At 44.1% G+C, this 27831-nt stretch overlaps 1 long non-coding RNA gene across 1 annotated transcript in view; it reads right to left on the reverse strand.

The window, feature by feature from the left end:
• Nucleotides 1-9423: 9423 nt before the first annotated feature.
• LOC146871839 (uncharacterized) overlaps nucleotides 9424-27831 on the reverse strand; it is a 35241-nt gene continuing 16833 nt past the window's right edge. The window contains exons 2-3 of the long non-coding RNA XR_014959614.1: nucleotides 9905-9942; nucleotides 9424-9804 (exon numbers count right to left, since the gene is read on the reverse strand). This is a non-coding gene — a long non-coding RNA (uncharacterized LOC146871839). The remainder of the gene's footprint in view (nucleotides 9805-9904; nucleotides 9943-27831) is intronic.

The raw sequence follows: 27831 nt of genomic DNA on the forward strand, positions 1-27831 counted from the left end.
CCTGTTTGGGACTCGCTTCCTGGTTCAGACCGACCACAAACCCCCCAGATGGTTCATGAGGATGAGGGGTGAAAATCACAAACTGTTTTATTTTAAGTTTTCTTTATTAATTTTAATACCATAATATAATTAAGTAAAGCATCATCAGGCAATAGTTACAGGACAATTAGGCGATCTAAGTGGCTTGGTACATTTACAAAAGTACATCATGGTTTAGACACTGTTTTTATTCATTACTGAAAAACTCCACACATCATGTTAAAAAGACATTCATGACCGGCCAGAGGCAGTAAGCAGTTAACAGACATATTTGATCATATTATGAGACTAAAGATGATTACTGACAACATCATCCTCCAGTTCACCTGTTTCTTTACCTATCAGGTACTGTTGAAATGGGCCCCAGTAAGATTGAGGTCTAGATTGGGAGGGAAGAAGTTCGGCATATGAGTCCAACTGCGTATTGCAATAGATCATATCAATTGTCCATTCCTCAATTGTAGGAATCGGGCCTCTGCCTCACCTCATAGCAATCCGTCTCTTCACCAAAAGCAGCGCCATCGCCACCAATCGTCTGGAATCTTTGTTGACAGATTTGGTATAACCTAAGAGAGCTAAGTACGGGTCTGGGGTTAGTGTGATGCTAGTGATATGGTTTATTTTCTGAAATATTTTCCCTCAATACTCCAATATGCTAGGGCAGGACCAGGCTAAATGCGTAAAATCTGCCACCGGTTCCGGGCGATGAGAACAGGTGGCTGTCTCACACAAACCATATCTATGCAGACGTTCTGGAGTGTAGTATGTTCTATTAATGTATTTGAAATGTATTAGGCGATGCTTACCAAAATCATAACCTGTTGAGTTGGTCCATCTCCCTACAGGGAACGGACTTTACAGTGGAGCGCCACCAGGGGTCAGACCATACCAATGCCAATGGTCTCTTCAGGTTCTTCTGCCTTAGTGAAGAGAAGTCCTAAGGGGTTGAGTAGCTCTCCCCACTTTCAGCTGGAAGGGACACGTGTTAGATTTGACTGCCTTAGGGTAATCTTATCTCTAACATGAGGTAATCTATGGATACGTTGGAGGAAATAAATAAAGGAAAGAGAGATGTCAAAAGAAAGGATTAAAAATATAAATAACATACGCTTAACCTATATTTGTTTCCTTTAAAGTAAAATATTTCCTCAAAATCCCTACGTTTCAAGTATGGTGTTCTTACTCTTCCTCACATGCAGTCTTATTACACACATGTTGAGATGTAGTAGTTTCATGTTTGACTGCCAACAGTCCTCCGCTGACCATTTGAGCTGACAATAGCGATAATCACCCACTGTCATCTTTCTAAATCACCATAGGTATAACTTAGAAGCAGGATTCCTACCTTGAATCACAATTCTCTGTGGCTTTGTTGTGTTGTGTAATTCTGAAAAAAAACACTTTCTCATATAATATTCTTCCATTCCATACAATTACTTGGAGCTCAAACAATATTACTGGTAATGACTTTGTTGAAAAATTCCACTTGCCTATTTGTTTGGGTGTCATACAAAACTGTCATAATATGTTAACTACAAGTCTGTTGAAATATTGTAATCAAAGAAGATGTCAGTTACACATGGTTATCTCCAGTTTGTCTAATTTCTCTGGCAAACGTTTATTTCAAAATCAATCACAACATCTGTAGTAATCTGGTTTACAAATTTCACCTCTGCACATTTTGAATAGTAACCAATACTTATCAAAGCAAACCTTCAATCACATGATAACGTATGAAATTGTACAGATATTTAAAACCAGTCTTTTGTCAAAGATGACAATCATTCACAACAACTATACATAGGATATTTTCTTAGCCACCCTATGGTCCATTCCAGGCCACCAGAAAATAAATTACTTCATTGAAGATGTTCTTGGATGATCTTCATGCATATATACCAAAATGTTGTTTCAAACCTTAAGAAGTGCACATTTTCCTGAGTGAAACAACAACTTACATTCTACCTCCACATCATTTGTCAGCTAAAATAAGATTCAATACCATAACCCATCACTGAACGTGTGGGCCACCCTTCCATCACTCATTTTCGTATCAACTAATCCTTTATCCTTTATATCAGCTTTTTCCATAACTCTTTCACAGATACCACTTAACCTGTCAGACACCTCATTGACGGTAGCTACAACTTCCAAATCACTATAGGCACGACAGAGTCTTGCAGAGATAAAGGCACACGAAAGTCTAGATAAACAGTCCGCCTTAGCATTGTTTTCCCAGAAGATAATCTGAAAAGTGTACTCTTGTAATCTCAAATCAAATTCAAACAATCATGCTAATGAGTTCCATCCACCACCATGAGAAAGAATACCCACCACAGGTTTGTAGTTTGACCTTAGTTCAAAGTGGCGGCCCCAATAGTCTAAATACATGCTAACAACTCTTCCATTCTGCCTCTGCTTTGCGTTACAGAATGACACACAGTCCGTACATTTGCACAGACAATGTGATGATAAATGTCTTCCATACACACATCTTCTCTCCACACAAATGTCACATTCTTTCTTACTAATTTCCTCAAATGTTACCTTTTATCCACAAAATTACACAAAATGTTGCTATAATACACAAGCCTGCAAAGAAGAACACTTTTCCTTGCTGTATGCTGCAGTGGCCTTTTTGATCGCCTCAACCAAAGAATATTTTTCAGTGCCATTCTCCAAAAATGTGCCCTCTCAATAATTTGCCTCACTTTAAACCAACTTCCATTCCTCTTTTTGTTAGATTCACTCCATTATTTTGTCTTGTTTCACATACATTTTTAATATGTCTGTGTTTCTTATTATCAATGTCATTGTTTGAAAAAATGTACAAATTCATCATGAAAACACTTGACAAAAGTGTTCAACGTCTTTAAAAATATGGTAAACTGCTGTGAGGATTTCACTCAGGAGACTGAGGGGAGGAGAATGGGGAGGCGGGGGAGTACAGCAGGCTAGAGGAAAGCAGCAGGGATTGTTGGATTTACACCACAGTTTAGAGAGTGTGGCAGACTGGCTCTTGGTAGCTGGTGTACACATACAGAGAACTACAGAACCATACACCTCAGGTTAGGGCCAGCAGAGGCAGTGAAGCATACACACTGTTTCTGGATTGCTATAAGTAGAGACAGAACTGTGTTGTAAGGTATGCACTGTAGTTTTTAATGAATGTATATGCTCTGGCTGTGTCTTATGCTCTGTATTGAGTTGGCCGTGTCTCAAGTTCATGTTTCGTATTGAATTTGCGTTCCCTGTTTTGTATCCTTTATGTTAGCTTTTTAAAAAGAATATTTTTTATTTGCATTCACTGGGCAGTTTGTTGCTGGATCTGCTCTGGATGGCATCTCGCCAATGTAGCTTGAAAATAAATATTCCACCTACTTTGAAGTGCAACATACATACTACTACAAACTGGAGATATTGCAACTGGAAACTTTCCTGTGTTGTATGGCTTCAACTCTTTCCCAGTTCGTCAACAGTTTAGCATCCTTAATGTTTGTTATTCTTGGTTCCCTTCCTCGGTCACATGTTACCATACATCCTTACCTTATTAGTTACTTCTGCGATTACTTTAACCGCTTCTTTATCCAGAAAGATTGTGAATGTTTATTACAAGTGGTTGTGGTTTTTCTGTGCATGCAGAGCTGATTCATTTGGGTTCTGAGGAATATCCAAGTGCCTGCTGGGGCTCCGCATTACAAACCTCTGAAGCTACACACTGGGTTGGAAATAAGAAAGGAATACCCCTCAGTGATTTCTGACGTCTTTTTGGTAGAAATAGGTAGATTAAAGGCATTTTCCCCTAAAGTAATTCTAAAGAATGAGGCTATACCACAAGTCCATAAAGTAAGTAATGTAACATTTCCTATCATATAGGAAGTTGTGCTAGACGTGAAAAAATTGAAAGAAGTGGTGTTAGACCTGACAGCCTCAGGGTGGTCTTCCCCCAACTCTTTTGCCTGGCTCCCGCCATTTTCTGAACTCATTTTTGCTGGTTTTAGGACTCTGTGCACTTAACCAATGCTGACCAGTGCGAAAGTGCTTATACTCTCTCCCTTAAACATGGTAACATCAGCTTAACCCCAATAGCCATGTTTACTGTACTTATAAGTCTCTAGTTAAATGCACTACATCTGCCTAGGACCTGTAACCTAAATGCTACTATTGGGCCTGAAGCACTCCTTGCAACACCCCACTTAAATAGCCCTCTAACCATGCCTCAGGCCTGCCATTGCAGAGTCCGTATGTGCAGTCCGAACTACTATTTCGACTTTGCAAGGTAACCTTCTTGCCAGGCCTGAACATTCCCTTTTTATACATATGTCATCTTTTTATACCTATGTTAGACCCTGGCTAACAAACAAATTTAAAATCACAACTTATGGTGAAGTTGGATTTTAAATTGAAGTTTAGCAAATGGCACTTTTAGTAAGTTGACATTTACTTACTTTAGCCATTTGGTGCCTTGGGCCTATCTCTAAAGTACACGTCTGGGGTGGGTGACAGCTGGCTCCCTGCATTCCCTCTAGGCAGTCATACAAAAAGGAAGGGTAGATGTGCCCGAGTGAATATCTGCAGATGGGCCATCCTGACCAGGATTGGAAGGAGGGGCTGACACTTACACCTAAAAGGGCTGTTTCCTGTTCTCCACACAACGTATTGATTACTCCCCTGTAGTGTGTCAGGAGCCAGGGCAGAAAACTAGAACGTCTGTGCACTTAAAAGTTTTCTTTGAAGTCTCTCCCACTTCAAAGGCACCACTGGGTATAAGTACTTGACCTCTGGCACTACCAAATCAGTAGACTTCTGGACCTGTGACTACTCTGCCAAGAAGAAGAACTGCTGTGCTGCTGAAAGGAATGTCACTCTGCTGGACCGCTGCTTTACTAGACTCTGCCTTGCTGAGCTGCCCTGCTGCCTGCTGTTCGCCTACCTGGGTGAGAAGGACTGGACCTGCATCACCCATAGTGAATCCAAGGGCTTGCTGGCTTGCCTACTGTGCCAAGTCTCAGGGATATCAAAGACTTCAACTACCTTCACCTAGACTCTGCAAGCTGTGAATCTACCCTACCAGGTGGTGCCACCCCATCCTGGACCCTTGGAAGTGAGGTCTAAGGTGCTTCTTCATCCAGAACCAACTCATCCTCATGGGAACCAGCGCATCTTCGCCTTTGCGTGAGTTGGAACCAGCGCATCCTTGTCATTGCGAGAAGCAGACATGGTGTATCGCCCTCTGAACCTGAACCAGCGCCTTGCCATTGAAATCGACGCATTGCCTACAGCGGGAGTAGCAGCTGTGCATCACGCCCATATCCAGCAACTCAGATGGGATTACGACAGACGACGACAAGGGAGAATTCATTATTTATTTTGTTTTTCCTCCGGGTCGTCTGTCGAACCCCCAACCCGGTCCCACGCTCTTACCTGCACGGTCCATGGCAGCTCACATAGTAGTAAATAGTATTGTCAGTTGTAATAAATACACAATGCAATGTACAGTATGTCAACATAAGATTCACCACTGTTTTGTGAATGCCTCCTTAGAAATTTTCAGCAATACTTAGGATATTTGTGCACAACGTTATGCACTTATTTCCCTTTATGAGCAGTTGCTTAATTTGCAATCATCAGTCGGATGCACACAAATACTGCGTATTTTCTCTTCCCAGCAGATGCTTGCTTGATTTGCAGTCATTAAATCTTTGATTTCCTCCTTGATTGGCCAGTCAATATGGCACATATGTGACCTCACATGATGTGCTACAATGATGTTCTTCTCCTTGCCGGTGATGCAAGCCTGTGCGGATCATGTTTTGTTAATAGGAATGTGAGTGTGCCACGTTGTAATGCAGGGCTGGAAAAATAGTTCAAATGGCTAGTAAGAGGCAGATGAGACATGTCAGTCTTATCAAGGCAAGGTATTAAGTAGAAAAAGCCTGTAACACTTGAGCACTAATGTGTTTTTTGGTCGTGCGATCTTGTAGGAGCGAGATACAGTCAAAGTAGTAGACTCCCAATGCAACCCAAACACTGCCCTGGCCTGTATACTGTCTATGATCCAGGCCAGTCCTAAGGGATAAGGGTAAGTGGACTGAGACAAGAAATAACAACCTCTGCTCAGACTGGTCCCTCTCAGCATAGGTATTTATTAGACTCTTCTTAGTGAATCCCCCTAAAGGCATTAGCAAGAGTGTGTACACGTGCATCTACCAAAAGAAAGGAAAATTAAGTACACTCAAAACTATAAACTCATTAAGACCTTCAAATCATTTCAAGGATCCTCTGCCCACCAAGCTTTTCAAAGATCTTATACCTTCCATACTCCCACTATGGTCCAAGATTGTCCATGAATCTCTCCCTCAAGGCAGTATTCCTGATTGCCTCAAGACTTGGCAAGTCACCCCATACCTAAAAAGCCAAATGCAGACTTAAATGAGCCTAACAACGTTAGGCCCATTTCCAATATTATTACCCTAGCCAAACTACTTGAGAAAAGCGTTCACACATAACTGTGTAATCCCATTGATCAGTTTTAACTCCTTGATCAATTCCAGTCAGGTTTCCGAGCGGGTCACAGTACTGAATCTGCCATGACACACAATACTGATGATGCTCTAAGATTTCTTGACTGAAATGAAAGCTGCCTACTTATTCTCCTGGATCTCTCCTCAGCGTTCGACCCGGTTAAACATGATAACCTTATTGATCCTCTCAAAAAAAGGATGGGCTTATCAGGCACCGTTTTAAATTGGTTTGCCTCATTCTTACACAATAGATCACAGAGAATCAAAGTCAACCATTCTAACAGTACCCCGGTCTCAATTGGGGTCCCTCAAGGATCTGCACTATCGCCCACGCTCTTCAACCTGTACATGGAACCATTTACAGATATTCTGAACCGCTCAAACATATATTATCACATGTATACAGATGACACTCAAATATACCTAAAAATCTCTTCACCTTACGATATCAAAACTCTTAACTCTGCCCTTGTGAAAACTCAACATTGGCTAACTCACAATCACCTTATGCCAAATACACTCAAGACAGAATTCCTACTGATTGCCCCCAACACTCATCCTACCCCCATTCAAGACTGGCTAAAACAGCTAACGGCCTTAATTGCACTCCACATATTGTGGATTCCACTAGATCTTTAGACATAACGCTGGGCAAACACCTGAGCATAAAAGACCACATCAGTGTAACAACTAGAGGAGCCAATCATCAACTCAATACTTTAGGGAAAATCAAAACGTTTTTGCCTCCCGAGGATATGCAGTTAGCAGTCCAGTCCCTTGTTATCTCCCGCTTGGATTATGGAATTGTAACCTGGCTGGGCTTCCCCTTTAACGGCTACCCTGAACTCTGCTGCCAGACTCATCCCAGGTTCTAGAAAACGCGATCACATCAAGCCGGACCTAAATCAACTCAAGTGGCTCCCTCTAGAAGCAAAGATTCATCTCAAGATAGCCTGCCTGACACACAAAGCACTACACTACAACACTCCAGTCTACCTGGCAAAAAAGCTTGAACTGTCTGGTTTGAACCGAGCCCTAAAAAGTTTGAATAATCTACTGCTGAAGCCTCAAAAATTCAACAAAAAGAAAACTTACAACCGATCCTTTTCTGGTCTTGCTCCAAGAATATGGGACTCTCTTCCTCCCGAAATCAGAACTAACCCCTTGATCGCCACATTAAAAAAGAAGTCAAAGGGTTGTACCTGAATTAGCTACTTGCAATAATAGTCCTGAAATCACCCTAACAATCTGCACTTCCTGCTTACTGCACTGTTTTGTAATGTCCTACAATACATTTTATACAGCTGTGTACCTCCCATGACCTAGGCTATTCTTCATTCTTCTCATGGTTAAATTGCTTGCTTTCATGTACAGCACTCTGATACCCTGATGGGTCATGTTTGCCTCTCAAATAAATAAATAAACTGCAACAAATTCTGATGCCAATCTTATACTGAAATTACACTCTTCAGTATTCTCCCAGCTTACCTAAAACCTCTATCTTTCTCACCTTGGGTTGAACTCACAAGGGTCACAAATGGGCCTTTAGACATTCCTAGGAAAGAAGATACATTAAAGAGATTGAATGAGACTGTTTTCATACAATGGTTGATTAGGAATGCTCTTCTAAGACCCCTTTTTTTTGATTACCTGATAATTCTCTCTAGAACGTCATGCTTCAGAATAGGTTTTGGGAATTATTTAATCATTTTCAGTAAGTCTCCTGGCCTTGTCCCTAAGGTAGGCAATGTGTTGCAGACCATTTGAAAGGTAAATCGAACAAAAGTCTTTATCTCTGTTGGACATGGCTCTCTTTGTGGGGTCATCCCCAACTTTTTGCCTTCACCCTTCAGTTTTCTGAACCCGTTTTTGTTGGCCTTTAGGACTCTGCAGACTTTACCACTGCTAAGTAATATGCACATTTAATTTACTTGTAAGTCCCTAATAAAGTGGTTCACTATGTCCTCAGGGTCTGTAATTAAATGTTTTTAGTGGGCCTGCAGCACCCACTGGAGTAGAATTTTACACATGTCTCAGCCTGCTATTGTAGCCACTGTACAGAGTTTAAAGTGCTATTTCAACTTGGCAAGATAAACTTCTTGCTAGGCCCAAACCTTCCTTTTTAATACACATAAGCTACCCTTACAGTAGGCCTTACACAGGCCAAAGAGAAGGGTGTAGTGTATTTAGAAAGGTGGAGACGCACTTTGTTTTACATGTCCTGGTAGTAAAAAAATGTGTATTTCACTACTTTGAGGTCAACCACTCCCATAGGATGACATTAGGTTGCCTTATTACATTTAATAAGTAGTAACTTTCAATTGGGAGTAACTATAAATATCGGGTTTGCTGTAAACAAATTGTAATTTAAAACCATCTTTATAGATAGTCATATTTTAAGTCACAATTCTGAAAATGCCACTTTTAGAAAGTTGGCATTTTCTTGTCCCAACTATTTTATGTCTGCAGCCTGTATCCTGGGGTCACATGACTAGGTATAGCTGCCAGTTGGTCTTTGTCTATTGCTCCCAGACAGTGAGACACAGGGGAAACAGTTGTTGGCAGAATGGGCCATCTTTGTCAGTATGTGTAATGCCACCCTGTGTTACCTAGTGATTTTCAGCATTAAAACCTCTATTTAGTAAACAAAAGACGACGTGCATTTAGTTTTAAAGACCCTTGTCTTATGCACGCTCTCTTAGAGCATATCTCCTAAAATGAAACCCACCCCTGTCCCGTGCTCCCCGCACAACCTGTTATATTATATGTAATGTGTATATGTAATTCAGACTGTAGGAGTGTTTCATGGAATGCTTTAAAGTGATCTTGAAGTTTTTATTGCACTGTTTTTTTAAACCATGTGGTTTCTGTTAAAAAACAAAGGGAAGTGCAGGAAATCGAGTTGTTAATGGTAAAGCGTAGTGATTATGGTCGAACAGACAGTTTCAGGGATCATCACGCACGTTGAGAAACGTGCAACAAACGTTAGCGATCGTCTTGGGTGTGGCAGGCTATAAATAGCCACACCCATCTTCTTGAAATCGTTTTGCCTTTCGTCGAGTTGAAGAAAGGACGTCCCGTTTACCTGCTCGGCTTCGAGGACACATACGTTTCATTTTGGAAGGACCTGATTCTGCTCAGCAGCTTTCTCTGCGGTCTCGTGTTCACGGAGACTGCAGTTCTTCAAGAAGGGTCAGTTTCTTCGAAGTGGTGCATCTTCTTATCCACCGTATTCCCGGAGCTGCAAGAAAAGGAAAAACAACAAGCTAAGTGAATGTTTTCTTTTATTATTATTCAGGCGCCCAACGCAAGAAAGTGAAAAGCAAAAGCGCAATACTTACATCTGATGTTTTGGGACACTTCTTTGGAAGACATCAACCTGAAAGGGAAAAAGACAATAATTAACAAATATGAACATCAATATTTCATAGACTAGAACTATAGTTTCTCTCTCTATCTATATATATATATATATATATATATATATATATATATATTCAGTAGTTATTTTAACAAAATTGTATCGGATAAATACTGTCTGTTTGGCATATGTTATCTCTTTATTTAAAACACAGGTTGTGAAGAATGAAAAATTTCCTAGCTAACGTAACAGAAAGTTTCAATTCTATCAAGGACTCGGAGGCGAGGATTATGCCTTCTTTCTCCACTTTAATCAATAGCAGCGAAGTACAACAGAAACTACATTTCCCATGAACCAAAGGGAAAATGTAGTCAAAACAAAACACGTAACAATGACCAATCAGAGGGCCAGCACAGTGTCCAATCCGGGGCTGGATGCCCAATATAGTCCATCAACTGTGTCTCCTCCTCCTCTTTCTGAGCGCGGAACCAGCAAGCATCAGCCCATCAGGAATCTTGCTTGTGATCCGAGCCTGAGGACAAAAATAAAACATTACTGCAGGAAGTGTACATGCCCAACTGTACAGAAGCCATAATACAAGACCTGCTAAGGAGCAACATGTCCAAAAGAGAAAATGACAATTGCATTATGCCCAACAGTAACCGAACAATTCATTCAATTGAAACAAAGTTACTTACATAAGTACGGGGAGGGATCTCCTCTAGGAAGTGAGGGCGGGATAATCCTCGCCTCCGAGTCCTTAATAGAATTGAAACTTTCCGTTACGTTAGCTAGGAAATTTTTCATTCTATGTCAGGACTGGAGGCGAGGATTATGCTTGTTTAAAGCTTGCCCACAACCACCTGAGCCATATTCAAAACCGGCTTGAAATAAAACCGCTTGAAAGTAGAGTCCGAAGACCAATCTGCCGCGTTGAGGATATCCTCCAAACGCGCCCCCAGACTGAAGGCCTTTGAAGCCATCGCACATCTTGCGGAGTGTGCACCAAACCTGCTAAGGTTGATGCCTGCTTCTTGCATCACCCAGCGAACCCATCGAGCGATGGTAGGGGAAGAAACCGCCTTGAAAGGCTACCGAAGCGAAATGAGGAGTTGTCTCTCCCCCGGAGGGCGAAACTCCTCAGTCATTTCCTCGTATGCCTTGAGGCATCGAACCACACACAGCTTCGGAGAGTCAGGAAACTGCGGATATGAAATCGTCCTAGAATGGCACTTCGTGCGCCTCAACAGAGTAAAAGTCACCCCCTCCGGGGAAAAAATTCGACCTGTAATGTCCAAGGCCCGAACGTCTGATACTCGCCTGCAAGAAATCGGGCACAAAAGCATGGCAAGTTTACCCGAAAGTTCCTTCCGCGAAAGGAACCTATTGGGCTGCCAAGATAAAAAGAGGTTAAGCACTTGATTCACATCCCAAAGCTCGGAATAACGAGGTTCCAGAGGCAACGATAAGCGGATACCTCGCAACAGGCGACATACCAGAGGGTGTTCGCCCACCGGTGAACCGTCTACCGGGACGTGGCCCGAGGAGATCGCCGACCTGAAGGTATTCACCGATCTGTACGCCAGGCCTTGAGACGCCAATCGAGCCAGAAAATTTACTACGTGAATGATATCCGAGACCAAGGGATCGAAACCCCGTCGCAAACACCAACGGGACCATCTACCCCACGCTGACCTGTATCTTTTGATCGTGCTGTCCGCCCATGCTTTAGCAAGGAGAGCCTCAGCTTCTCTCGAAAGGCCAGGGGCTTCCCATCGACCCCGGAAATCCGCCACGCCATGAGCCACAGCGATTCCGCGGACACTAGAGGGTGCGGATTCCCGTCCGGATTCAGAAGAAGAGCTGGAAATTGAGGGAGTAGGATTGGAAAATCCCAGGAAAGTTCCAGAAGAACTGGAAACCACACTTGAGACTTCCACAACGGCGTGACCATGACCAGGTCTGCCTGCTGCCGACGGACCTGAGCCGTCGCCCTCGTGATCATCGCAAAGGGAGGGAACGCATAACCCAGTTCCCCACTCCAATCCTGGAGAAACGCATCCGTGGCAGCCGCCATGGGGTCCGGACGCCAACTGAAAAATTGCTGAATCTGGTGATCCAGGCGTGACGCAAACAGGTCCACTGAGAAGGGACCCCAAAGGTCTCTCAACGTCGCAAAGACGGAGTGGTGCAACCGCCAAAGACTGGAATCCCGAAAGTGGCGGGACTGAAAGTCCGCCTCCACATTGGCACGACCTGGAAGGTATTCCGCCGTGACCGACACCTGCGCGTCCAGGCAATACTGCCAGAAACTGGCCGCCAGATCCGAGAGGGCTTTCGAACGGGTACCTCCCAGGTGATTCACATAACGGACTGCTGAGACATTGTCCATTTTTAGCAGAACACAAGACTGCACCGAATCCTTCGTCCAGCACCGAACGGCGAAGGATCCCGCCAGAAGCTCCAAGCAGTTGATATGTAACCGCTGTTCTTCGGGCGACCACAAACCTCCTGTGGAGAGGTCTCCGCACCGTGCCCCCCCAACCGAGCCTGCTGGCGTCTGACTCTATAATCATGTCTGGCGTGGAGCCGAAAATTGCTCTCCCCTTCCATGCCTCCATATGGTCTAGCCACCAATGAAGTTCGGCGCGAGCTTCGGTGGATAAAGCGACCTTGTGAGTGTAGGGGTAACCCTTGCGAAGGAAGAAACCCTTGAGACGTTGAAGGGCCCTGTAATGTAGAGGACCCGGGAAGATGGCTTGGATCGAAGCCGAAAGAAGACCCACTACCCGCGCCAACTGGCGGAGGGAGATCCGTTGCTTCGCTAACACGCGCCGCAACTCGTGTCTGATCTTGGAAACTTTCCTGGCCGGGAGGCTGAGAGTGGATGTAGTGGAGTCTATGACGAACCCCAAGAATGTAAGATTCTGCGTTGGGCAGAGCAGGGACTTTGTCTCGTTTATGACAAACCCGAGCTCCTGTAGAAGCGAGACCGCATCTGGAGCTGCTGCGTCAACTGACGTGGGCAGGAGGCCATGAGGAGCAAATCGTCGAGGTAGACAATCATTCTGACCCCCCCTGGATCGTAGATACTCCACCACTGGCTTGAGAACCTTGGTGAAGCACCAGGGAGCTGAGGAGAGACCGAACGGGAGGGATGTGAACTCGTACGTGTGATGACCCCAGAAAAACTGTAGGAACCGACGGTGGGGTCGAAAAATCGGGACCACCAGATAGGCGTCTTTGAGGTCCAAACGAACCATCCAGTCGAGAGGCCTCAACACGTCCCGAAGAAGATGGATTCCCTCCATCTTGAAATGTCGATACACCAACCACTGGTTGAAGTCGCTTAAATTGATCACAGGCCTCTTGCCTCCGTCGGTCTTGTCGACCAGAAAAATATTGCTCAAAAACCCTTGAGGGTGGGGAGACTAAACAATGATAGCGCCTTTCGCCAGGAGTGACGAAACCTCTGCGTCTACTAAGAGCGCGTCTTGCGCTGAAAAATGAATGGGCCGGGGCAAAGTCGACTGAACCGGGGACCCTTGGAATTCTAGGCGAAAACCCCTCACAGTTTGCAGAACCCAAGCGTCGCGCGTTATGGTTCGCCAAACCTGGACTCGACCCGCCAACCGCCCCCCTATGTCTAGAGGGGAAGAAGGGAGAATTCTCACCTGGACTAGAGGTTGTAGCTCCTCCACGGAATCCTCTGCCTTTACCCCGTCGTCCACGTGTGGGGTAAAAATTGCCGAACTGGGACTGGTCCTGGTATTGTCCGGAGCCTCTTTGCGCCTGCTGGCGTTGCTGTCGACCGGCCGAGCGACCCCTGCCTCGGCCAGCCCCGCGAAAAACACGAGGGAACACCTTCTTGATAGTAGACTGTGCCCGGTCTAAAGAAGTGAACGTGTTCACGAATTTCCCAAGCTCCTTGACAAAGGGCTCACCAAACAATCCACCCTGGGCCACTGCACCAGCTTTGGAGTCTGCCAGGTCGCCTAACTTCGGATCAATCTTAATAAGAAGGGACCGGCGACGCTCGGTGGAAAGGGCACAGTTTGCATTTCCCATGAAAATCACCACACTCTGTGCCCAACCGGACAGAGTCTCTGGGGAAATAATGGAGCCTGACTCCTTAGCCTCCTCTGCCATGTCTAAAATTTTGGTGATGGGCCCCAAAGCGTCCAGGAGCTTATCCTGGCAAGCTCTCCAGGATCTATCAATCCCCTTTTTTGGGTCCCTAATGAACTTTTGAAGAAAGGTACCCATTCGCGGGTCAATCTCAGGGGTGAGGGACACCTTCCCCTCCAAAGTTGGGCGAGGGCATTCCGCCCGCAGGCAGTTACGGGCCTCTTTTTCTAGAGGGCGTCTAATGTGGGCGGCCACATAGGCTGCTACTTTGTCCGCAGGGGTCCAGTCCGAAGACCGCGGGTGGACAATATCATTGGGATCTAGCATATCCGACGTACCTGGGGGAGTGGTAGACGGACCCGGGAGAGAGGGGGTGGAAGTATCACCTGAAGGAGGAACCGGGCCCGTAGGGAGGGAAAGACCAGCCGGAACTGACCTGTGGCTGTCTAGAAACGCCTGTCGAAGGCGATCAAAGGCATCTCCGTCCACCCCTGCGTCGCGGACACGCTTAGCAGGAGGGGACCCCAGGGGATCTGGTGAAATACCCGAAGGGATAGAGGGCTGGGAAGACAACTGCTGGGAGAGTTGAGCAAAAGCAGATTGAATCTGGGAAGACAGTCTAGACTCCAAGGGGGAAATTGCCTGGTCCACCGCCCGGTAAATGGATGTGTCCATAGCCTCATAAAAGGCATCACCCCAGGGCAGATCAGCGAGGGGATCCTCTTCCTCCTCGGGAAACTCATCATAAAACTCCATAATGAAGGAGTACAGACACCACCAGAGAGGGAAAAACAGAGGCGGCCTGAAAAGGCAGGAAGGAATAGACCTTCTCTTTACAGGGCTGGGTATCAGCCGGTTACTATTTGTAAAACGTGGTATTTTCACCACCAGATACCGGGTTCAAGCCCGAGGGACTACTTGCTGGCCAACTGTACGTCCAAACAAACACACCCTGCCCCGGGTGAACTGATCTGGGCAAAGTCCCTTGATTGAGAGTTACAGACCTCTCCAGAGGCGTTCAAATAAAATATACAGCCTGCGCCCCACAGAACTGGACATGGGCAACAAGCGTAACAGAGTACTGGCAGCGCAGCCCTTGTAAACGCGCCACTGCTGCCTACACCGAAACCGGCGTTCTCCTCAGATCAGTGCTCCAGTGCACCGCGCGCGCGTCGTTTGAAAAATCCCCTTTGAAGTGAGATCAAACGAACGCGACGCGGTGCACAGCCTCTCTCGCCCTCTGGCGGTGGGAGGACCAGGAGCGCAGCCAGCTGACACCACGTAGGCACGGGAAAACCGTACCCGCGGTTAAACGCCTCCAGCGCTGTCCCCACGCTGGTGAAACTGAACGCGTCACAAGCGCGTACGAACCGAAGAGAAATAAAACGGACCGCTATCTCCGGAGAGAACCCAATCGGAGCGCTATCTAGTCAAGCCGCGCTTGACCAACACCAAACCCAACAAACATTACAAATGTAGCGCGAAGCGCTAGTCACCAAACATAAGCATAAACCATCCAAAGCACGACATCAGTGAAATATACATAAGTTATCATAATTACAGCCATAACTGTCACAGATAAGAAAATGTGTACTTAACTTGCTGCGTAGCAGCGAAGAAAGAGGAGGAGGAGACACAGTTGATGGACTATATTGGGCATCCAGCCCCGGATTGGACACTGTGCTGGCCCTCTGATTGGTCATTGTTACGTGTTTTGTTTTGACTACATTTTCCCTTTGGTTCATGGGAAATGTAGTTTCTGTTGTACTTCGCTGCTATTGATTAAAGTGGAGAAAGAAGGCATAATCCTCGCCTCCAGTCCTGACATAGAATCTCAGAGTTGGTGATGATAGAGAGTAAGTGCAATAGAAAACAAAGTGGAAATTGTCATTAGTAATTGAACAAGTATCTCTAGTAAACTTGTAACTTAATTCTAAAAACAAATTCATTTGTTAAAACCGGTACAAAACAGCCTTCTCTAAACAAGACCAACACTACAACCATACAACTGCAAAGCGACTTCACAACGACTACAAGGACGTGACGTCTAACACTTCTAGAGCGCAGGTAGGAACCCTCTAAGTTAAATAGAAAAAAGCATTTCCAACAGGATAGTCTTAAACCATTCATTTAGGGAGACAGTTTGTTACAATATTTCCTTGTTGCCTCGCAGGTCGACAACTAGGAGCAGCTAGTGTCCACGATCCGGCCCTCCTCCCTGAATCCCAACTGCGTAAACTTAGTGTCTAGTTATTAAAACACAGGTTATAAGTTAGGATATTGGGAAGTCGGTCCATAACGTCTCTGCGAAATCAACACACAACCAAGAAACAGGTAAGATTGCTTGTAATCCTGACAGTATGAAGGGACAAAACTATTATCTACCACACTTGTACATCACAAGGCCCATGCCTCATACACTCACAATGGGTTTGACACTAGTCTTTTGTGTTCCCAGACAAGCTGGGACCATGGCAGGGAGGCAGGAAATTCCAAGCTCCTCCGGGTTGGAAGTCTGTAAAAACTTCTACTTCAAAATGGTCATCAGGTTTAAGTATTGGGGGCCATATTATCAAGGAACGGCGATAACATCGCCCTTTCAGAGGCAGGAAACTGCGGCTAAAGCGGCGATAATGGGCTTGATAATATGCCCTTGTGAATTCCCATAGAAGCCCAGGTTCTGGTGTGAACCTGGGCTTCTATCGGGATTCACAAGGGCATATTATCAAGCCCATTATGGCCGCTTTAGCAGCAGTTTCCTGCCTCTGAAGGGGCAATGTTATCGCCGTTCCTTGATAATATGGCCCAGGGTTCTCAGACCCAACTCTTCAGTACACTCCTAGACCTGTGGATACTACAGAAGAACGCCCCCCTGCACTGCTGCTTGAGGCATGCCCTAATAACTGAGAATAAAGACTGGACCTACACTCTTCATCCCAGGCTGTAGTGACTCCAACGGTCAGCTGACTGACCTCCTGTTCAGAGCTACATGTATATAACAACCTCCAGAGGCTACCTGCACTTGCCCAGCAGACTTGCTGCCTGAACCTGCCTGAGCCCTGCCGGCCTCTGCTGGAGTGAATTCCTGATCCCCAAGAGATGCCCTCAGGTCCTGAACCCTTGATGTGGTATCAGTGGAGCTCCCGGTCAAAGAAAAGGAGAAATCCAGAAGTTTTAGGCTCGTCACAGCCGCAAACAGGCCTGTTTTTGCCAAGATCTTGCCGTCTGCGCTGCCCACCAACACAAAACTTTGGTGAGCCCGACTCGTCACACTACAGTGACCGCCATCGATGACTGGCAGTGCGAAATGTGTACTTAGTGATACAAAATTGACAGCTCGTGGTGACCACCAATTCAAACCTCCAGCAACGGCTGTCTGACGTCCGGCAGGATTTTCGTGCTCCAGCAACGACCGTACATAATGCCCAGCCTGCTCTTTGTGCTACAGCGACAACCATCTGCGATGCTCTCTTTGCCCCTTGCTGCCCCCTCCCATGCAAATGGACTCTTCAGGCAGACTTTGAAGGTAATTCTTTCAGCCGGATAACCTGATTCCTGTATACAGCCCACGCTCCATCGCATTTGGCCTGAACTTGTAAATTTCACTCGGTCTGGCGCGACCAGATATCCCTGAGTAGCGCTTTGTGCTTTTAAGTTCTTTACTTACCTGAAAGCTTTGAAACTGCTTACCTTTGGGTCTACTGATTGAATTTTAGTTGTTTTGATCTGAAATAATTTATTAAATTTAACTTGATGCAGGACCTTAAATCGCAGCCCAGCATATCTTCAGAAACGCCGCTGCGTGACACATCTTCATCGCAGGACCTCGCAGCCGCTGCTGTGCATCTCATCCTTGATGCGGGGCCTCTCAACGCCCCACAACCCAGGCCTAACTTGGTCCTTGTACCCAGCCTGTGCACCATTACGGTCGACCTGAATTTATCACTTTGTCCCGGTCCGGTGCGATCAAATAACAACATTTGCCCTCTAATGCTTCTACGCACTGGTATTATCTCTAAGATTGAATGTCTCCGGCCCTACTGATTGGAGTTTTGTTGTTTTCATCTCAAATAATTGATTATATTTTACTCTATTTTTCTAAATTGTTGTGGGATTTTTCTTGTCCTGTGTTTTCATTTTATAACTGTTAGAAGTGCTGCATTAATACTTTACAGAATTGTGGTTGCTGTTTGAGGAGGGTTTCACCCTACCAATCAGGAACCCAAATTACCTACAATGTCCATTTAGACAATTAAGTCAATAGTTATGAGTAGAAAGTGCACTTCTTCCAATCCAACTGTGCATTGTCACCTGGAAGAAGCTGATTTCTTAAAATATGGCTGTTCTGTATCTTAAAGTGATGGTAAACCTCCCTGTGGTTAAAAGTGCAAAGATTTATAACTGGCTTTGGGCATTTCTCTTTCTTCCTCACAAGGAAAAGTGAGTAGACAATTCTGCCCACCTCACAATCCCCTGTTTGCCAGAGGGCATGATGAGAATGATTGTTTATTAGAGATTTTGATCCAAAAGCATGCTCTCTTCTCCAGACAGAATGATGAAATAAGGACGGTTAAATTAGCGGAGAACAGATCTTAAAATCTATATGGTAGCCAGTGTTTGCAGAACCCAAGCAATGACATTAAATGAAATAGTGATTTATAAAGCGCTCTAATACCCATGGGTGTCTAGGCGCTGAGACTTTCTGGTAGATAGAGCAGAAAGGAACAGAGGTTTAAATAAGCAAAAAGGAGCAGAGCCATGAAAGAGAAAAATACATGAAGACCGTACTACTTGTTAAACAACCATGTTTTAAGAGCCTTACGAAAGGTAAGCAGGTTTTACGTGCATTTTAAATTGAGGGGCATTGAGTTCTATTGTTTGGTAGTCACTATTGCGAAGCTCTAGCCTCCCCTGGTGGCTCTCTTAATTTTAGGTACAACCAAATTGGCCTGGGAGGCTGATTTTAAGGTTCTGGATGGGGTGTACCATTGAAAAAGTTGTCTGATATATTTAGGGCCATCGAGGTGAAGGGCTTTGAAGTCTATGCACAAAGATTTGAACATCACCCACTTTACCACCGGGAGTCAGTGGAGTGAGGGAAGAGATTGGGAGATCGACTGATATTTTGGTATCCCGACAAACAATCTTGCCGCTGCATTTTTAACCATCTGGAGCTTATGCAAAGCTTTCTTATGGGTGGTAAGAAACAGCCCATTCCAATAGTCCATTTTTGAGAAGACAAGTGCGGTGATCACTGCCTTACGCAAGTCCAGAGGAATAAAGGGGAAAACCTTCCTAAGTGATTTAAACAAAAAGAAACAGGATGAGGTGATAGCACTATAGTGTCCCACAAAGGAAAGTTTATACATGAAATTATACTCCCAAATTTTTCACTTTGGGAACAAGGATTGGGAGAACTCCCATTTCCTGAGGCCAACATTCGGGAGACCAAAACAATGGGTGCTTGCCAAAAAGAAGAACCTCGGTCTTGTCTGAATTTAACTTCAGACAGTTGTTTGACATCCAGCTCCTTATCTGTTGCATACAGTTGTGGAAGCATTCTGCAGTCCTGTCTAAATCTTCTGTGACCAACACCACAATCTGGGTGTTGTCAGCATAAGAGACAACTGAGAAACCAAAGCTTTTAATCAGCGAAGCTAAAGATGTAACGTACAGATTAAAAAGAGCTGGACTCAGTACTGATCCCTGCGGTACACCATAGGATAGTGTAAAAGATGATGAACTATAGCCATTAGATTCCACAAACTGAACTCTTTCTGTTAGAAACTATCGTAGGAGCTCAAGGGAAGCGTCCCGATGCCTAAACCATACAGGCGATTGATGAGAAGTCCATGGTTAACAGTGCTGAACGCTGCCGAAAGGTCTAAAAGAATTAAGGCAGCATGCTACCTCCCTAGTCTAGGGTTTTTCTCACATATTCGGAAGCTGTGATCAGAGCCGACTCAATGTTATGTTGTCTTCCGAAGTCAAACTGAGAGAGATCAAGCAGCATATGTTCCCTTATGCATAGAGAAAGCTCGGTGAATAGAGAAAGCAAGGTAAAGGAGCAGCTCTTGGGAGAAAAATGAACTACATGACTTCCCACACTCTGGGCAGTGCACTCAGGAAAATAAGTAGAAAAACGTATTCTAGGAGAGGAAACTGGAAAGCTTATCTCGGGTGTTTGAAGGGAGAGCAGGCTGGCTGCCTGATGCCTCAGGTAGCTGTTGAATAACAGGCTGCAAAGGTAGAGGGTTGGGAGAATGGGGCAGCCAATAGGAAAAGGCCTGTGTCCAAGGAAAGAGTAACGGAAGAATACTTCTCCCTGATGGACAAACAAGCAACCCATCGATCTCTGACCGAAATCAAATATGAGGCTTGTGATAATAATAATAGGAGTTATAACGTGCATAGCTGCGTCAAACTGACGTGTCCCAGCACTAAGGTTTCAGTCCTACAATGTGGAAATATAAGAGCCCTGATCTAAGTTGATCTAGAAAAAACAGTTTTTAGATTCTAGTGAAAAGATGTTTCAAATTATTCCTGCCTAAGCCGGAGGGGAAGATAATTTCACATTTTAGCTGCAAAGTAACTGAAGGAGCAGCCTCCAGTACAGACTCTTTGAATTCTAGTAATGCATGCAAGAGAAGCTTCAGCTGATCTCAGATTTTGTTGAGGAAGGTAAGGTGCGATCGGAGAATGAATATATTTAGAGCCTTTATTGTTTAAACTTTTGTTTCAATAGCACATAGCTTTAAAGTACACCTGATTCCTTAAAGGAAGTCAATGCAATGTTGCCAGAGCTGGGGCCGAATGGTAAGTGTCTAGGTAGATTTAATAGCAACCGAGCTGAAATGTTCTGCACACCCTGGAGGCTCCTTTATCATGCCTGAGACACCCTGAGATACAGGACATTGCAGTAGTCCAGTCTAGACATGATTAAAGACAAACGGGCACATGTATCAAAAATGCCATTTGCGATTCCTTATTAGCGAAAAATAAGTATTCGCTAATAAGGAATTGCAAAAGCCTATACATGTAGGAATTGTTAAAAAAATAGCGTTTCCTACAAATTCCTTAATTGCGAGTCGCAAATTGTGAGTCACAATTAAGGAATGAATGGGAATTGCATGCGCAATTTGCGAGTACCCATTAGGTACTCGCAAATTGCGCATGTAATTTCAAGGGTGTCAAAAGGACACTCTGTTGCACCCCTGAAATTGTAATGTGCACCCATGTTGCGCACACACATGCCCCATTTGCGTAACATGTAACTTTGAAAAATGCACTTCAGTGCATTTTTCAAAGTTTTTGCAAATTACCGACCTGTTTTATTTTTAGGTAATTTGCGACCCCTGATAGGGAAATCACTATTTTAAATTGCTTCTAGCATTGCATTTAAGGAATCGCAATTTGCGATTCCTTAAATGCAATCGCAATTTGTGATTTTTGCATTTGGGATGATGCATCCCAAACGCAAAAATACCAGTCACAAAGGGGCAGATTATGAGAATCTGCCCGTTTGCGACCTGTTTTTAGTTTGAAAAACAAGGATTTTTTCCAGGGTTTTTAAAATCTCAAAGCACTGCCCTGCAAGACGTGATTTGATCATCAAAAGATAGCTCAGAGTAAAATACAGATTGAATAGTGTCTGATTTAGGGAAGAACTCTGAGGCACCTTCTGCTGTAGTGATAACACCTTCGAGAAGTAGGGTTTTTGTTCCACCTGAAATTAATAATCTTGTAAAAAGGAGGCTAACCACTACAGGGCCTTTCCACTAATTCCATAGTTGTGCAGCTGTTCAAGAAGTAAACTGTGAGACACAGTATCAAATGCTTCGCTAAAGTTCAACAACAGCAAAGCGGTGGTATCTCCCCTGTCCCCTGCTTGGCAGATGGATTCAGAGGTAAACAGAGTGACTGTGCTGTATTGAGGCCGAAAGCCTGACTTAGTCTTATGCAAGGTTTCCCAGGATTCTATTAACGTATATAGCTGTAAAAAAAAATTCAAACGCATTTTATTGCCTTTTACATATATCTTTCATCTCTGTGTCATCTTTACTGGTTAACAATTTGCAATGTCATTTTATCTTGTTATACACATCTCTTACACGCGTCAAATATATTTGCATTATTATTGCTTCTAACACTGTCATGCTAACTTGTCTTCATATTCGTGCTCAGTTCCATTCGTTGCCCAGGCTCCCCCCTCCCCAGCCCCCCCAACAAAACTTAGACCCATCTATCCCGCACCCTCCACCTGCACTGCTGTATCCTATGGTCACAGGGTGAGCTCTATCAATCGCTTCCGCTGCCCCTTGTTGTGTGTTTCTGCGGCACTCTGTCGCTCCCTTCCGGTTCTATCCCCCCTCAGTTCTTAGGCTTCTAAGGGTCCTCATCCCCTGGTACCTGCTCTATTTCCCCCTCCTGATTCTGCCTCTGGGGACTCCCATGTCGTGATGGTTTTTTAGCGGTGGTGGCTTCAGACCCATGGTCAGCGCTCCTCATTTCTCCCATCAGCACCTCCCATGCCTGAGCCCTCTCCAACTTGCCCAGGCCCCTTCTGGCATTTCTGAGCAAGATTCTGCCCTCGCACCCCACCCATTTCACTAACTCTCGCTTCCACCTATGTATGCTGGGGCCTTTAGGCACCTTCCATCTACTAGTAATTTCCCGCTTTGCCAGTATGAAGGTGAGGTCCTGAAACTTATCAGGGACCTTAGTCTTGGCTGTGAGTGGGAACCGGTTGAGCAGGACGTGTGCTGTGTACATGGGACTACCCATTCTGTTATCCTAGCCGCCTCCCTCGTTACCTCATGCCAATATTGCGTCAGGGACTGACAGTTCCATATTATATGGATAAAATTTGCCCCTCCTCCTTTACACCTCGGGCATTTGGAATCCTCTCTGTGCAAGAACCGGTTAATATGGTCTGGTGTTATGCACGCTCTGTGCAGCATGCAGAAGCTAATTAAACGGAAGCATGCATTTCTAGACACTTTATTTGTCTGTAATAATATGTTCTCCAAGTCCTTGTCTTCCAGTTGTCTGCCAATGTCTTCCACCCACTGACGTCTCAACTGGTCTAGCGGCTGAACAGAGTCCCGCCCTATGGCTCTGTACAGGCATGTGACGGCTTTTATGGTCCGCCCTGCCAGGCCTATGTATTCGTAGGTGGCATGTCATGGTGGCTTAGTCTTGCCCGTGCCCCAGTGTTGCCGCATTGCCCCCGTGACTGCCCTGTAGAGTAGAAAGTGTCCCTGTGGGATGTCCCAATCTGTACTGAACTCTTCAAAGGGGAATAGCTCCCCGTCCCAGTATAGGTCTCCCACTCGCTTGGCTCCAGCCTGTTCCCAATCGTCTATCCCTCTCCATTGCCCCTTATGTGGGAGTGCCCCCAGAAGTGTCAGTGGCCATTCCGGTGCGTATGGATGTCATGTCATGGTCTTCTGTAGACACCTGCCCCAGCATCGGTGTATCGCTTTGTGCTCATTGCTTTGGACATGCTGTGGCTTCACAGTCCCCAGCATGGTGCGGAACACATTCAGCCAATCCGGGGTGAAAGGAAGCGGTCCCCTGTCCGGCGTCAGGCTCCCTGCCACCCACAGCGTGAGTCTCTGCAATTGCCCTGCCAAGTAATATGCCTCCATGTCAGACACGGCGAGGCCCCCTTCTGACTGTGCCCTTTTCAGCGTGGTTAGGACTACCCTTCATCTGCCCGTCCCCCATTCTAATGCGGAGATGCATGAGTCCAACTCTAGGAACCATGCCCCAGGTATCCGCACTGGCAGCGTTGTGAAAAAGTATAATGACCTGGGGAGTGTCACCATTGTTAGTAGGGAAATGCGGCCCGCCACTGAGAGGGGAGTTTTCCCCAGAATGCCATGTTGTCCTTGAGCGACCGTAATGCGCCCCCTACATTCCCTTCTTGCACATCCGCCATGGAGTGGAACACCTTCACTCCCAGGTACCGAAAGCTTCAGGGTTCCCAGCGCAGTTCTCCCAGGCCCTCTGGTGGTCGCGTGCCCGTCTCTATTAGGAACAGCCGGGTCTTGCGTATAGATGTTCGCTTATGTAATTTTCTGCTACTGATCCAGCGCAAACAACAACTTAGGAAAAAGGTGAGAACACAACCGTCCTCCCTGCGTCGCAGACCCGCCTTCACATTAACTCATTCACACACACATTCATTGGTGGGCCCATAACACCAACACTCACACGTTTCTCTCTTTCACAGGTCTGCACACAGGAGGGGGAATGATGCGCCGGACATGTGGGTGGGAGTACCTTATAACCTATAGAGAAAGAAAAATTATCTTACATCATATACATTAACCTTCGCCACCTATAGATTCCTAATCCTACACATCAAGGCACTCCGCCCACTTGGTCGATCGGACCAAATAGTTGGATTGGTTGATGGTGATTTTAGAACCAGCTAAAACACATTTAAGACTCAGAATCCTCTATTCTCTTTCATTAAGAACCACAAACTCATAATTTCTGTTAATCAATAATTGTTTATCTAAATTTTCATTAAATAAGCATTTGTCTCTTCATATTTTAGAATTTCTAGATCAATTTAATTAAATCACAGAACACCATATTTACCTATTCTGGCTATCTGGGTTTTCTCTAATTCATTGGCTCAGCATAACCGAATTTTGTCGTTAAATTGTCAAAGGATCAGGCCAGATCTCAGAGTCCGAAAGTCCTTTGCTCAGCTGGTTGCAGTCCCAAAGATCATCAAAGGATCAGAAATCGTGCCAGCATCCGTCATCGAAAGGTCTCGAATAGCGTAGCGACATCTATCATAACCTCTCCCTATTCTACTACTCTTTTATAATACATTTTCAGGATAACATGAAACATTTTTGGGCGGAGAAGAGAGATGATTGGCCAAGAGAAATCGTCCGATTTTGTATTGTCCGGTTTCACAGGGTTTTTGCTGTGAGTTCTCCAGCTATGAGCACATTTCCGAATGTTGCAATATTTCTATTCATTCATTGTTCACTTATAACAGTTTTTGGTCGTCTGGGGTCTTTGGCAGTGCCCCAATAACCTATCCTTGACAGGAACGGCGTGTACAGAGGTCGTTAGGGAATTCAAGGTACCATCCGAGTCTGCGCACTAGGCTTCGCGCATCACGAGGTGATGGCCACTTCTGAATCCGTACTCTGCCGCCATCTTTTGTTAGGCCAAGATGTCAATTTAAGCGAAAAAAACACAAAAGAGTAATTAATACAAAGAAACGATGCTTCTAATGTTATACCCTCACTAATCCCTTTATATTGGTATTTTCCTAGCTTATAGCGACATATAAAGCAGTATATCACCTTTACGATCCTCCACGAAGGTGCAAACGTCACAAAAGCAACATAAAGCATGCGATATCTAATTATCACATATACTACTGTTAATATGCGTACGAATTTTAGATATTAAAGTTATTTTGCCATGCAAATAGCAAGATCCCACGTGTAATTCATGTATGCAGGTTGGTTAATCTTAATATATCACCATACACAATTAGTAAATTATAATAAGTAGGTTATTCAGTTAATACTTTCATGCAAAATAGAGGAGGTATACAACATTTTGCACTACCTGCTCCATCAATCTCCCCTTTGGTGATTTTATTAAACATCACCACACTACCTTTAAAATTTGTGGAAATGTTTTTAATAAAAGAAATGAATTCATTACTCTTAATCTTTTGTTAGATTACATTACTGTTTCCCCTGTCTTCTTTTCTTGTTTTTCTATACAAATTGTCTTTCCACTCTTCTAATTCTACTTCTTCAAATTATCTTTTCCTTTCTTTATCTTTATATCTTAGTTTCTCTTTTTATGTGTTTTTGTAATTTCCTTTTCTTGCTACATAAACATCGTAGTCTTAGAATCAATACTAAAATAATCACACATGTTACTGGAATTAATATTTTACCAATAAAGTTACTACCTAACTTAAGTAAGAAGTTTTTAATAGCAGAAAACTATTTCCCAATCTTTTCCCAAATGCCTTCAACCACCAGTGGAAATCAGTTATATTCTTAATGTAAGTCTTTAAATCTTGACTTTCATCTGGAATGTAAGTACAACAATGTTGAACTTTCAGCATTCTACAGACTCCACCCTCTTTTGCCAAAATTATATCAAGGGCAAGTCGATTTTGCATTACCATAGCACGCATGGCAACCATTTCAGTATTTACCAATAAAAATCCTCCAGTGGTGCTTGTTGACAAGCGATCCACTACTGTTGATAGTTTTCTAATTTTATGTGCATTCAGAGATATTCCCACTGCTGGTATCAACGCTCCGAAAATGTCTCCTACAATTTCTGACCAAGATTCTCTTTTCCTACGTGTTAGTTGACTACCTAACTCATGTGCACCATCTTTTCCTCTTCCACATGGAATATCTTTGGGAAAACCAGGTCTAGATAACATGTGCCATACCAATGATCTGGTAACCGATAATATGCTTTGTTCCCGCAGATGAAATATAATCCAGGAAAAACTGGATCATTTCCTCCTTTAAATCCCCATCCTCCCATGATTCTATAAGTATCATGGCAATCACTGGTACCTACAAAATAATTATCATATGCAGTTTGATTTCTTCAAATACACAACTTCCCTTTCTGAGGCCAATCTAAAGCCATTGTTGGACTAGCTACTCTTTCAAATGCTTTTCTCTTTCAACATCCCAGACTGTCTTTTCATCTTTTCCCTCAGGTACTTTCCTTTGCATTTTCAATCTCCTTTCTTCAACCATATCCAAGAAAACTTTTTCCTCCTTCTTTAAACTGCAAGTCAGATTATTTCTCAATATTGATTCTAATGTTAATTCTTTAGTTTCTAAGAAAAATTCACCTAACACCTTTGCAGGTTTTACTTTATTCTACTTATTGAGTACAGGTACCTGTGAAAATACATTACCTACGTCTGAAAAATAGTATTCTAATTTCCCTATTTTGTAAAACAAACTTGCTATTACACTACATGTTATTCAATATGTTACTGGGAGGTAATGGTAAGTCACTCCCTCAGATACAGACGCTAGCAATTGCATACAGACGTAGCAATCCCTCACATCCATCGTCTTTACATATTTGTATAGTAATTTTGAAAATACATTGTTAGAAAAATCATTTATGGACCTATCTTCATGTAAATAATTTCTATCTATTTTAGTCGGATACACCTTCTGAGTCTTTTCTGTATTAGTTTTATTCTCGCTATGTCCTTCTATTGTTTCTAATGTAACCTTAAATGAAACCATTAGAGCTAACGCACTCCACAGAAGCATTAGTAATCGTGTACAACAACAACACATTTTGAACCATCTTCTAAGAAACACACATTTAGATTTTCTATTTTGTGTTTGCCATTTCGAAAAAATGATCAGTGTCTTTTGACTTAGCCTCTTCTACTTCACAACTAGTTTTATCTAACCCAAGGCTCTAAGCACCTACTTGGTTCATTCAAACTTATGTCTTTTCCAGTGATTTATTGTTTCTCTATTTTGAACACCTTTATTTTTTCAATTTGGCATTTGATCATCTTTCACTTTTATTTCGTAGTCTTGTTGTAGGATTTCCTGAACATCCGTCTCTTCTCCGATGTCGGACAAGATAACTCTCAGGATTTCCGATTCTTCGTCTTCCTCAACCACTCCTGGTACAGTCACCTCTGGATCCCCTTGGCTATCTGCCTCTTTTATTTCAGGCAATGCCACATATGACCATTCCGGTGACTTTTACTTCTGGTTAGGT

The sequence above is a fragment of the Triturus cristatus genome, chromosome 1_1, assembly GCF_964204655.1.
Source record: "Triturus cristatus chromosome 1_1, aTriCri1.1, whole genome shotgun sequence".
Lineage (NCBI taxonomy): Eukaryota > Metazoa > Chordata > Amphibia > Caudata > Salamandridae > Triturus > Triturus cristatus.